The following is a 12,500-nucleotide window of genomic DNA, read 5'->3' as shown; positions in this document are numbered from 1 at the left end:
CCGAGCCAGCATGTATGCGACAAGCAAAGCGGGCGTCATGTGGAGACTGGAGTAGCCACGCCCGAGGGCATTAGATACGACGCGGGCAGCGTAGCGATCACATGCTAGTGTCGACGCTGATCTGGAAGACCTCAAGATCCTGGTGGACATCAGGCACGTCGCCGACGCCATCGTCGGCCCAGACTGATTCCTCCCGTCGTTGCAGAGAGAGGACGAAAGAGAGAGAGAGGTGACACTCAGTCTCAGCCTGTCGTACCGTTCGCCCATTCGGCCACCAGGCTCCTCCCGCCTGTAGCCACCGCCGCGACGCTGCTAAAGAATAGAGAAAGGGTGAGATAGGAAATAAATAAATGAGATTATGGTGATTGGTTCCCAAATTATGGTGCGTAGGTGGCAGACGAAGTTGGACGAAGGTGAGGTGGGGCACCGAGGGACTCTCCAATTTGTATGAAGTGAAATGCGAGGAGAGAAAGCCTGGGATTGCGTCCTATTTTTACGTCCTATAATTTCTCGCACCTGATTCTAGCGCTTGATTTTTTTCTCAATGCTTGATTGTGTTTCCTTTTATTAGGGGCGGACGAAGGCAAGGGATCACTTGTTGACGGAAGGTTGGACGAAAGAATTGACGTAAGAAGGAGAGGGAACCTTGCGTTTCTTTTAGATAGTAGAGATTCATCTTTTTTCTAGTTTTTTTAACTCTCTAGTGAACTTTTTCAGTTTTTTTTGTAATTTTTTTCAAAATCTGCAAAAATAATCCAAACCTGTAATTTTTCCCAAAATCCGCAATTTTTTTTCAAAATCGATGATTTTTTTGTTTCAAATCCGTGATTTTTTTCTCCAAAATTACCGCAAACTTTTTCCACTTTTGAGTTTTTTTCAAAATTGTGATCTCTTTTTTGGAATTCGTGACTTTTTTGAAATCTGTGAACTTTTTTGAATTCATGTACATTTTCTGATTTTCTGCGTTTTTTCCGAAGTCAATAGTTGACCGGTCAACTGTCGACCACCCACATGTGACCGAGTGAACCAATGCGTTTCTGGGCCGAGCGACCACGTCGCACATGGTATTGGGTCTGCCCGGAACCGTGGGATGTACGTGCACTGGTTATCTTAGCCGACGCTTAAGGCATCGACTAGGTGGCCTCGAGAACTTGAGTTTTTTCTTCGCCATCTTCCTTCTGTTAGTAATGTCTCACCGAACATTCTACCGGGTCAGACCTGACCGCACCACACACTAGCACCCCATGCATTTCCATCACGACCATTGTGCAATCGGAGATGTGTTCATTGAGGAAACACTCCTCAGGGGTGTGGTCGATGTGATAGTTGCCACAGACCATGGCGACCAGTTGCGAGGTTGGGATATGTTGGTTTTGACATGTAAGGCCGGGACGGCCTCTAGCCCCTGTTATCCATAACATGGGTGCTGGGTCTTCGACGTCGTTCCTCTGAGTCAGAAGTCGGGAAACGATGGTCCGACTGGCCTAACCAGTTTATTTACGCCCACACTGATCTGATGATGTAGACGTTCGAATATTGCGTGCTGGTATGTGGCTCATGAGTTCTGAAGCCCAAACGAGTATGAGGGAGCCGGCGTCGGTGGTGAAGATGCCATTGTTGATGTGGATGCCGGTGCGATGTGCCAGAGTGGTGGCAGACACATATGGAGGTCGCCGTGGCTATTGACGATGAAGGCCATGATGCCTACGTAGATGGTGTGTGCAGGGTGGGACGATGGGTTGATGTCGAACTGGCCTACCTCATCCACGGAGAACGTGAGAGAGCCAAAGGTTGGGCTTTCCGCCGGCGAGAGGCCGTCGGAGGATAGAGTAGACCCAATCTGAGAACGGACTCCAACTGACACAGCCCATGCCTACGCGCCAACTGACAGTGCAGAAAATCGTCAGATCCCCCGGTAGAGGTCCAAGCGCAGTAGGAAGTCACTGATCGAAGGTCACATGAGGGTTTTATCCAAGTTTCAGCCTCTGAAGACTAATTTCCTACATCCTGGTTAATCTTGTTATTCATGGTGGAGGGAGATCTCATGCGAGGGCTTACAATGATGTATGAGGTTGTTATCGAGAGTTTTTATCTGAGAAGTAGTTCGAAATGAGAGCCCTCTAGCCTCCACTTATATACACGGTGGAGGCTAGGGTTTTACAGGTAGGCAGATGCAATCTAGGACGCCACCGCCTTTGTCTTGGAAAGCAAGTTGGCCTACGACGCCCATAATCTTCTTTCAGTCATTATGCCTCGTGGGCCCCTGGGCAGGTCTTCTGCCAAGTTCCCCTTGGTGAGCCGTCAGCGGTGTATGGCACCGTCATGTAGCATTTTGGTGTCGTGGTACTAGTGTCTTTAGTTATTTGCGTAGGTTGTATGTGCATGCTATCTCTTTAGTTATTGAACACATCAATCCCTTTTCAATGGGCATCACTAATTGCCCTTTCCACGGAATAGAAAAACTAAAGGTGGTTCACTAATTCTTTCTGCATTATTCAAGACATTTTCCCGAAAACAAATTATCAAACAACCAAAACAATAGTCATCCATCAACCTTGAGTCGGAGTCTACTAAATATTGTGAAGGTTACATTAAAGAGACCACAATTAGATTGGAACAGTGACACCGCCACTCGCACACCTACACTTACTTGACTATCTTTATAGGTTTTAAAAATGCATATTAAGTCACAAATCCAAAAGGATGGAAAGCTATGACCGTCGAATGTACTTAGGCCAGGGACGAAGCACAAGGTCTTCACCAAAATGCTAAACAACGACTTCGAAGTTACAATGGACCACACCAACAAAAGCGAAAAAAAAAACATTAGCATGCATATGGACGAATCTATGAGAACATAAACCTAGAAATCCACATGGTAGGATACACCAAACATGTCGAGACACAAACCTTATCACTCTATGGTGCTGCATGATTAACTACTATCATAGCACTCTCCGCTAGGGCGTTGCCAATCAAGAACACAAAATTATGCTAACATGACTTTTGAATACATCCAGAATGATCCAAGGTTCCTGTCGTCAAAACCGGAAGATCTCAGGTAGGGCCCCCGAACTGTGCATCTGGGGATCGAAGGTAACAGGAGGCAGGGGACGTGATGTATACCCAGGTCCGGGCCCTCTTAATGGAGGTAATACCCTACTTCCTGCTTGATTGACTTTGATGTGTATAGGGGTTACCAGAGTTGATCTACCTCGAGATCGTAATGGCTAAACCCTAGATGTCTAGCCTGTATGATTATGATTGCCCCTAAGGACTAAACCCTCCCGTTTATATAGGCACCGGAGGGGACTAGGGTTGTACAAAATCGATTTACAAAGGAAGGAAACTACACATCCGAATGCCAAGCTTGCCATCCACGCAAAGGAGAGTCCCATCCGGACACGGGAGAAGACCTTATATCTCACCAGTCCGGCCCGCATCACATAGGCCGGCTCCCTGAGGACCCCCTAGTCCAGGACTCCCTCAGTAGCCCCTGAACCGGGCTTGAGTGACGATGCATCCGATGCGCAGATTGTCTTCGGCATTGCAGGGAAGGTTCCTTCTCCGAATACTCCAATGCAGTCCTCCACACATAATAGCTGTATCCGGCTGTGTTGAATAATTACAGCCTTAAGCTGTGAGGGTAAAAGTACTCAGGACAAAGTAAGTCACGTCCATAGGCGATTTTTCCAGCGAGGCGTTAGGTCCTGGCCTTGTTAGTATTCTGAACCGTTTTACAGCCCTCGCTTCGTGTTTCGAGGCGTGGTCATAGGCACGTCTTGCCAAAGCAGGGATCGTGTTCCCTTTTCACGGGATTCCCATCAATAGGGGTTTGGGTAATCTAACCGCGCCATTCACACGTCCCCTTGGGAATAGGAGAGATTTAAGGCTTATGAGGGGACGCTTGATATCCACTGCCTTTATAAGGGGATAAGTGTCGTGGAATTGTCATGGCAGATGTCCTAGTGTGAGGACTTAGTCATGAGGCCAACGCATCCATGTGGTAGCTTGAGAGGGGTTGAGTGGGATGAGAGACGCGAGGTTTTACCCAGGTTCGACCCCTCATAGTGGAGGTAAAAGCCTACATCCTGCTTCATTGATATTGATGATGATGATCACGATTACAGAGGTGCTCTATTTCGAGAGCTCTTGACTTGTCTGTCTATCTCGCCTTGTCAAACTTGTCCCTCTTGGGGTGTTTTGCCCCTCCTTATATAAGTTGAAGGGGCGGCTTACATGACTATTCCTAGTAGGATTAGGATTACTCTTTTACAAGTGGAGTCCTAGTCTTGCTTCCTTTGTAAGGGAACATTCCTTATGCTTTCCTCTTAAGCCGGCCCACTATAACATGAGCCGGCCTTCTGGGCCTTCGGGTCTTGTTGCTCCTCTAACCCGCTTGCCAGGTCACCAATAAGTCACCTGGCTCGACCGGGTTATCAGTGAGTGGAGAGATCCGTGCGGGTCACTTAGTGAGTCGCCAAATCAGGGCGGGTCACCAGTGAGTCGCCAAGTCCGGCCGGGTCACACTTCCGGCTGGGTCATACTTTGGGGTATATCCCCGACATTAGCCCCCAGTTTAATTTGGATTTATCCATGTTAAACTGATCCTGCAAAATAAACACAAGAATAAATTTGACAGGTTGTGCTCCGGGTTAAAAATTCTTGTAAGCCGGCACTTGATCATCCTTAAGTCCTTGTCACTTCCTTCTTCTAGAAAATCTGGGTCAATAGGCCAGCTTCATAATCAATTTGCTGACATTAGTTTCTCACAAAAAATATTGTGAAGAATTATTCATTTGATTCAGCTCCAAATGCTTAACAAAAATATTGGTCTTGAAATACTTATCTGATTTTTAGCTGGCTTGAAGATGTAGAAACTTGCCAATTTATGATTACCAAAATTTCCGGGTTATAAATAGATGATGGCGAGTCATAATTGTTGCCGACACCGGGTCATAATTATTGGTGATGCCGGGTCATGATTGTTGCAGACACCGGGTCAATCTGGTCTGCTCAAAACTGAGAATTTGAAGATTTTTGTCCCTTATATGCATATCACCTGTAGCCCCCAAGTGTCGAGTTGTCATGCTTGCAGCAACCTGGGACTTGTAATTGCCTTATGCTCATAAAAACTTCAACCAGTGTAGCCCCCAAGGGCCGGGTCATTATGCAATAATGAGCAGGGACTTTTGTATATAATTCATTGATAATAACATCATATGATGTAATCTCCACCATGGGGCTTAAACCCACGTCCACAAGGTTAAGAGATTTGTACTCTACCAACTGAGTAGTAGACCTTTTCAATATAATGGATTAAGGCTTGTGTACCTTGAAGTTTTGACAGGAGCAATTGGTAGCCCCCAAGGGCCGACTCATTATAATGTGATGAGTCGGATCTTCAATAAAGTGAGCCAAAAATGACTTTGCATTAGCCCCCAAGTGCCATGGTGCATGCTGGCAGTGACATGGGACTTGCATATTTGATGTAATCTCAACTTGAATAATGTAGCCTCCTAGTGCCGGGTTGTAAGCCTGTAGCGAATCGGGACTATTCCTTCCATTGTAAAATAAATCATATCCATTGATAAAATAATAGCCATTGCGCTGAAGCGACTTTTGAAGACCTCCATCATAATATTCGTTATTGATAACCATAATAAAAATCCAGCCATGTTGGCTATTAAAGATTTGAATAATATAATCTGGTTTGAAAACTTTTGAAAACCAATTCCTCCATCATAATATAATTCGAATCATAATTAGATATAATTATAACAAAAAATATCATACCTGTGATATTGAATCATACTGCCGGCTTATGATACCAATGAAGTAAGGGTGATAACCCAAAACTTAGAAGCCAATACTTCCAAGTGTTTGATATAATCATGTATGGGTGACTTGTCGCCTTTCATTAAGCCGGGTAATAGAAACCACGGGTATCCTTAAAATATGAGCTGTAAGATTGAAGGCTACATGGCCAGAATCACTTTAAACCAAAAGGCAAGATAGTATCAAGAAGAACCAGAAAAAATCTTCAAAAAATTAAGCCAAATGACAAAAATTGAGGCTATGCTTCGAATACGAGCAGGAAGCAGGACCATAAGGGTTAATAGCTATGATTCAAATACGATCAGGAAGCCCCCGAATGGTTTTTGGCACTGCGCCGATCAAAGGGGTATCAACAGCTATGATTCGAATACGATCAGGAAGCCCCCTAGTGACCAAAGTATTTAACGGCTATGATTCGAATACGATCATGAAGCCGGACCAAAGGGGTTAATAGCTATGATTCGAATACGATCAAGCCCCAAGTGATCAAAGTGTTTAATAGCTATGGTTTGAATACGACCAGGAAGCCGGACCAAAGTGGTTAACAACTATGATTCGAATACGATCAAGCCCCCAAATGATCAAAATGTTTAACGGCTATGGTTCGAATACGACCAGGAAGCCAGACCAAAGGGGTTAACCGCTATGATTCGAATACAATCAAGCCCCCTAGTGATCATTGAAGACAAAGCTTTGTGAGTGACAGATTATCCTTGAGCCGGATTTTAAACCGGATATTGAGATTCAATGCTTTGTGAGAGACATATTTCTCTTGAACCAGATTTTAAACCAGATATTGAGCTTCAATGCTTTGTGAGAGACAGATTTCTCTTGAACTGGATTTTAAACCGGATATTGAGCTTCAATGCTTTGTGAGAGACATATTTCTCTTGAACCGGATTTTAAACCGGCATCTTCATTTTCAGCCGAAAACTTTCTGACGTCTTTTAGATTTTCATCAATATAGCAGTAGCCTCCGGGACCGGGTTATCTTCCCTCCACTAATCCAGAGTTCTTGAATCTGCTTTAAACTGGCAATCATTTACTAAGTCATGTCATCGTAGCCCCCTAGTCTTAAGATGACTCAAAAAGTTGGCTTGAGATTCTTCATATTTGACCGTGATATAAACCGTTATGAGTCATTCAACAACTCAGTAATATAATAGTCCCTTTTGCAGTAGACCATTTGCCCTGCATTAGAGAACTTGCAAGCCGGAGTAGTTGCTCTTTTAAAGAAAGCAATATGTAATATAAAAATATACTGGATGGATTTCACCTGATACGTCAGACCGGAAATTATCCACCGTGGAGTTGATGATCACCACGGTGAAGTTGAAATTAATCATAGGCGAGTCGGTCGCAGGAGCAGACAGATGAGCTGGCGGCGGCGTTGTAAGCCAACGCGGGCAGGCGAGGCAATGGCAGGTGCGGTAAACTGTTGGGGAACGTAGCAGAAATTCAAAATTTTCTTACGTGTCACCAAGATCTATCTATGGAGAAACCAGCAATGAGGGGAAGGAGAGTGCATCTACATACCCTTGTAGATCACTAAGCGGAAGCGTTCAAGAGAACGGTGTTGAAGGAGTCGTACTCGTCGTGATCCAAATCACCGGAGATCCTAGTGCCGAACGGACGGCACCTCCGCGTTCAACACACGTACAACCCGGTGACGTCTCCCATGCCTTGATCCAGCAAGGAGAGAGGGAGAGGTTGAGCAAGACTCCATCCAGCAGCAGCACAACGGCGTGGTGGTGATGGAGGAGCGTGGCAATCCTGCAAGGCTTCGCCAAGCACCGCGGGAGAGGAGGAGTACTTGGGAGAGGGGGAGGGCTGCGCCAGAACTTGGGTGCGGCTGCCCTCCCACCCCCCACATATATATAGGGGCAAGGGAGAGGGGGCCGGCCCCCTCAGATCCAATCTGAGGAGGGGGCGGCGGCCAAGGGGGGGAGGAGTGCCTCCCAAGTCAAGTGGAGGCCCTCCCCCTTAGGGTTTCCCCTCTCCCATACGCATGGGCCTTGAGGGGGCTAGTGCCCCTGGCCCATTAAGGCTAGGGCGCCCCCTACAGCCCATGCTGCTGTATTGGACGTGGTGGAACAATTTCCGGACCTCCGGACCCCTCCGGAATCCTCCAGAACCTTCTGAAAGCTTCCCGGTACAATACCGAAAAAACCCGAACTTTTCCCGGAACCCGAACAACAACTTTCCATATATAAATCTTTACCTCCGGACCATTCAGGAACTACTCGTGACGTCCGGGATCTCATCTAGGACTCTGAACAACATTCGGTAACCACATACAAACTTCCTTTATAACCCTAGCGTCATCGAACGTTAAGTGTGTAGACCCTACGGGTTCGGGAACCATGCAAACATGACCGAGACGTTCTCCGGTCAATAACCAACAGCGGGATCTGGATACCCATGTTGGATCCCACATGTTCGACGATGATCTCATCGGATGAACCACGGTGTCAAGGACTCAATCGATCCCGTATACAATTCCCTTTGTCTAACGGTATTGTACTTGCCCGAGATTCGATCGTCGGTATACCGATACCTTGTTCAATCTCGTTACTGGCAAGTCTCTTTACTTGTTCCGTAACACATCATCCCGTGATCAACCCCTTGGTCACATTGTGCACATTATGATGATGTCCTACCGAGTGGGCCCAGAGATACCTCTCCGTTTACACGGAGTGACAAATCCCAGTCTCGATTCGTGCCAACCCAACCGACACTTTCGGAGATACCTGTAGTGCACCTTTATAGCCACCCAGTTACGTTGTGACGTTTGGTACACCCAAAGCATTCCTACGGTATCCGGGAGTTGCACAATCTCATGGTCTAAGGAAAAGATACTTGACATTAGAAAAGCTTTAGCATACGAACTACACGATCTTTGTGCTAGGCTTAGGATTGGGTCTTGTCCATCACATCATTCTGCTAATGATGTGCTCCCGTTATCAACGACATCCAATGTCCATGGTCAGGAAACCGTAACCATCTATTGATCAACGAGCTAGTCAACTAGAGGCTTACTAGGGACATGGTGTTGTCTATGTACCCACACATGTATCTGAGTTTCCTATCAATTCAATTATAGCATGGATAATAAACGATTATCATGAACAAGGAAATATAATAATAATAACTAATTTATTATTGCCTGTAGGGCATATTTCCAACAGTCTCCCACTTGCACTAGAGTCAATAATCTAGTTCACATCGCCATGTGATTAACACTAATAGGTCACATCGCCATGTGACCAACATCCAAAGAGTTTACTAGTGTCTTAAACTAGTTCACATCACCATTTGATTAAGTCTCAATGAGTTCTGGGGTTTGATCATGTTTTGCTTGTAAGAGAGGTTTTAGTCAATGGGTCTGCAACATTCAGATCCGTATGTACTTCGCAAATCTCTAGGTCATATTGTAAATGTTGCTTCCATGCTCCACTTGGAGCTATTCCAAATGGTCGCTCCACTATACGTATCCGGTTTGCTACTCAGAGTCATTCGGATAGGTGTTAAAGCTTGCATCGACGTAACCCTTTACACCAAACTCTTTATCACCTCCATAATCGAGAAACATATCCTTATTCCTCTAAGGATAATTTTGACCGCTATCTGGTGATCCACTCCTTGATCACCTTTGTACCCTCTTGCTAGACATGTGGCAAGGCACACATCAGGTGCGGTACACATCATAGCATAATGTAGAGCCTACGTCTAAAGCATAGGGGATGACCTTCGTCCTTTCTCTCTTTTGCCGTGATCGAGCTTTAAGCCTTAACTTCATACCTTACATTTCAGGCAAGAACTCCTTCTTTGACTGATCCATCTTGAACACCTTTAAGAGCATGTCAAGGTATATGCTCATTTGAAAGTACCATTAAGCGTTTTTTATCTATCCCTATAGATCTTGATGCTCAATGTTCAAGTAGCTTAATCCAGGTTTTCACTTGAAAAAAACTTTTCAAATAACCCTATATGCTTTCCAGAAAATTCTACATCATTTCTGATCAACAATATGTCAACAACATATACTCATCAGCAATTCTATAGTGCTCCCACTCACTTCTTTGGAAATACAAGTTTCTCATGAACTTTGTATAAACCCAAAATCTTTGATCATCTCATCAAAGCGCACATTCCAACTCCGAGATGCTTACTCCAGTCCTTAGAAGGATCGCTGGAGCCAGCATACCTTTTAGCATCCTTAGGATCGACAAAAACTTTCTGATTGTATCACATACAACCTTTCCTTACGAAACTGGTAAGGAAACTCGTCTTGACATCCATCTGCCAGATTTCATAAATGCAGATAATGCTAACATGATTCCGACGGACTTAAGCATCGCTACGGATGAGAAAATCTCATCGTAGTCAATTGCTTGAGCTTGTGAGAAACTCTTCGCCACAAGTCGAGCTTCATAGACGGTGACATTACCGTCCACGTCCGTCTTCTTCTTAAAGATCCATTTGTCTCAATGGCTTGCCGATCATCGGGCAAGTCCACCAAAGTCCATGCTTTGTTCTGATACATGGATCCTATCTCGGATTTCATGGCTTCTAACCATTTGTTGGAATATGGGCCCATCATTGCTTCTCCATAGCTCGTAGGTTCATTGTTGTCTAGCAACATGACCTTCAAGACAGGATCACCGTACCACTCCGAAGTAGTACGCGTCCTTGTCATCCTATGAGGTTCGGTAGTGACTTGATCGGAAGCTTCATGATCACTATCATAAGCTTCCACTTCAATTGATGTAGGTGCCACAGGAACAACTTCCTGTGCCCTGCTACACACTGGTTGAAGTGATGGTTCAATAACCTCATCAAGTCTCCACCATCCTCCCACTTAATTCTCGAGACAAACCTTTCCTCGAGAAAGGACCCGATTCAAGAAACAATCCCTATTGCTTTCGGATCTGAGATAGGAGGTATACCCAACCATTTTGGGTATGCTATGAAGATGTATTTATCCGTTTTGGGTTCGAGCTTATCACGATGAAACTTTTTCACATAAGCGTCGCAGCCCCTAACTTTTAAGAAACGTCAACTTAGGTTTCTCCAAACCATAGTTCAAACGGTGTCGTCTCAACGGAATTACGTGGTGCCCTATTAAAGTGAGTGCGGTTTTCTCTAATGCCTAACCCATGAACGATAGTGGCAATTCGATAAGAGACATCATGGTACACACCATATCCAATAGGGTGCAACTATGATGTTCGGACACACCATCACACTATGGTGTTCCAGGCGGTATTAATTGTGAAACAATTTCCACAATGTCTTAATTGCGTGCCAAAGCTCGTAACTCAGATACTTATCTCTATGATCATATCATAGACATTTTATCCTCTTGTCACGATGATCTTTAACTTCACTCTAAAATTACTTGAACCATTCAATAATTCAGACTTGTGTTTCATCAAGTAAATATACTCAACATCTACTCGAATCATCTGTGAAGTAAGAACATAACGATATTCACTGCATGCCTCAGCACTCATTGGACTGCACACATCAAAATGTGTTACTTCCAACAAGTTGCTATCTTGTTCCATCTCACTGAAACCGAGGCTTTTCAGTCATCTTGCCCATGTGGTATGATTTGCATATCTCAAGTGATTCAAAATCAAGTGAGTCCAAACGATCCATCTGCATGGAGTTTCTTCATGCGTATATACCAATAGTCATGGTTTGCATGTCTCAAACTTTTCAAAAACGAGTGAGTCCAAAGATCCATCAATATGGAGCTTCTTCATGCGTTTTATACCAATATGACTTACATGGCAGTGCCACAAGTAAGTGGTACTATCATTACTATCTTATATCTTTTGGCATGAAAATGTGTATCACTACGATCGAGATTCAATAAACCATTCCTTTAGGTGCAAGACCATTGAAGGTTTTATTCAAATAAATAGAGTAACCATTATTCTCCTTAAATGAATAACCGTATTTTGATAGACATAATCCAATCATGTCTATGCTCACGCAAACACCAAATAACAATTATTTTAACACCAATCTCGATGGTAGAGGGAGCGTGCGATGTTTGATCACATCAACCTTGGAAACACTTCCAACACATATCGTCAGCTCACCTTTAGCTAGTCTCCGTTTATTCCGTAGCTCTTTTATTTCGAGTTACTAACACTTAGCAACCGAACCGGTATCTTAATACCCTGGTGCTACTAGGAGTACTAGTAAATTACACATTAACATAATGTATATCCAATATACTTCTATCGACCTTGCCAGCCTTCTCATCTACCAAGTATCTAGGGTAATGCTGCTCCAGTGGCTGTTCCCCTTATTACAGAAGCACTTAGTCTCGGGTTTGGGTTCAACCTTGGGTTTCTTCACTAGAGCAGCAGCTGATTTGCCGTTTCATGAAGTATCCCTTCTTGCCCTTGCCCTTCTTGAAACTAGTGGTTTCACCAACCATCAACAATTGATGCTCCTTCTTGATTTCTACTTTCGTGGTGTCAAACATCATGAATACCTCAAGGATCATCATATCTATCCCTGATATGTTATAGTTCATCACGAAGCTCTAGCAGCTTGGTGGCAATGACTTTGGAGAAACATCACTATCTCATCTGGAAGATCAACTCCCACTCGATTCAAGTGATTGTTGCACTCAGACAATC

Source organism: Triticum dicoccoides, chromosome 6B, assembly GCF_002162155.2.
Source record: "Triticum dicoccoides isolate Atlit2015 ecotype Zavitan chromosome 6B, WEW_v2.0, whole genome shotgun sequence".
NCBI lineage: Eukaryota > Viridiplantae > Streptophyta > Magnoliopsida > Poales > Poaceae > Triticum > Triticum dicoccoides.
This window is presented reverse-complemented; position numbering follows the sequence as displayed.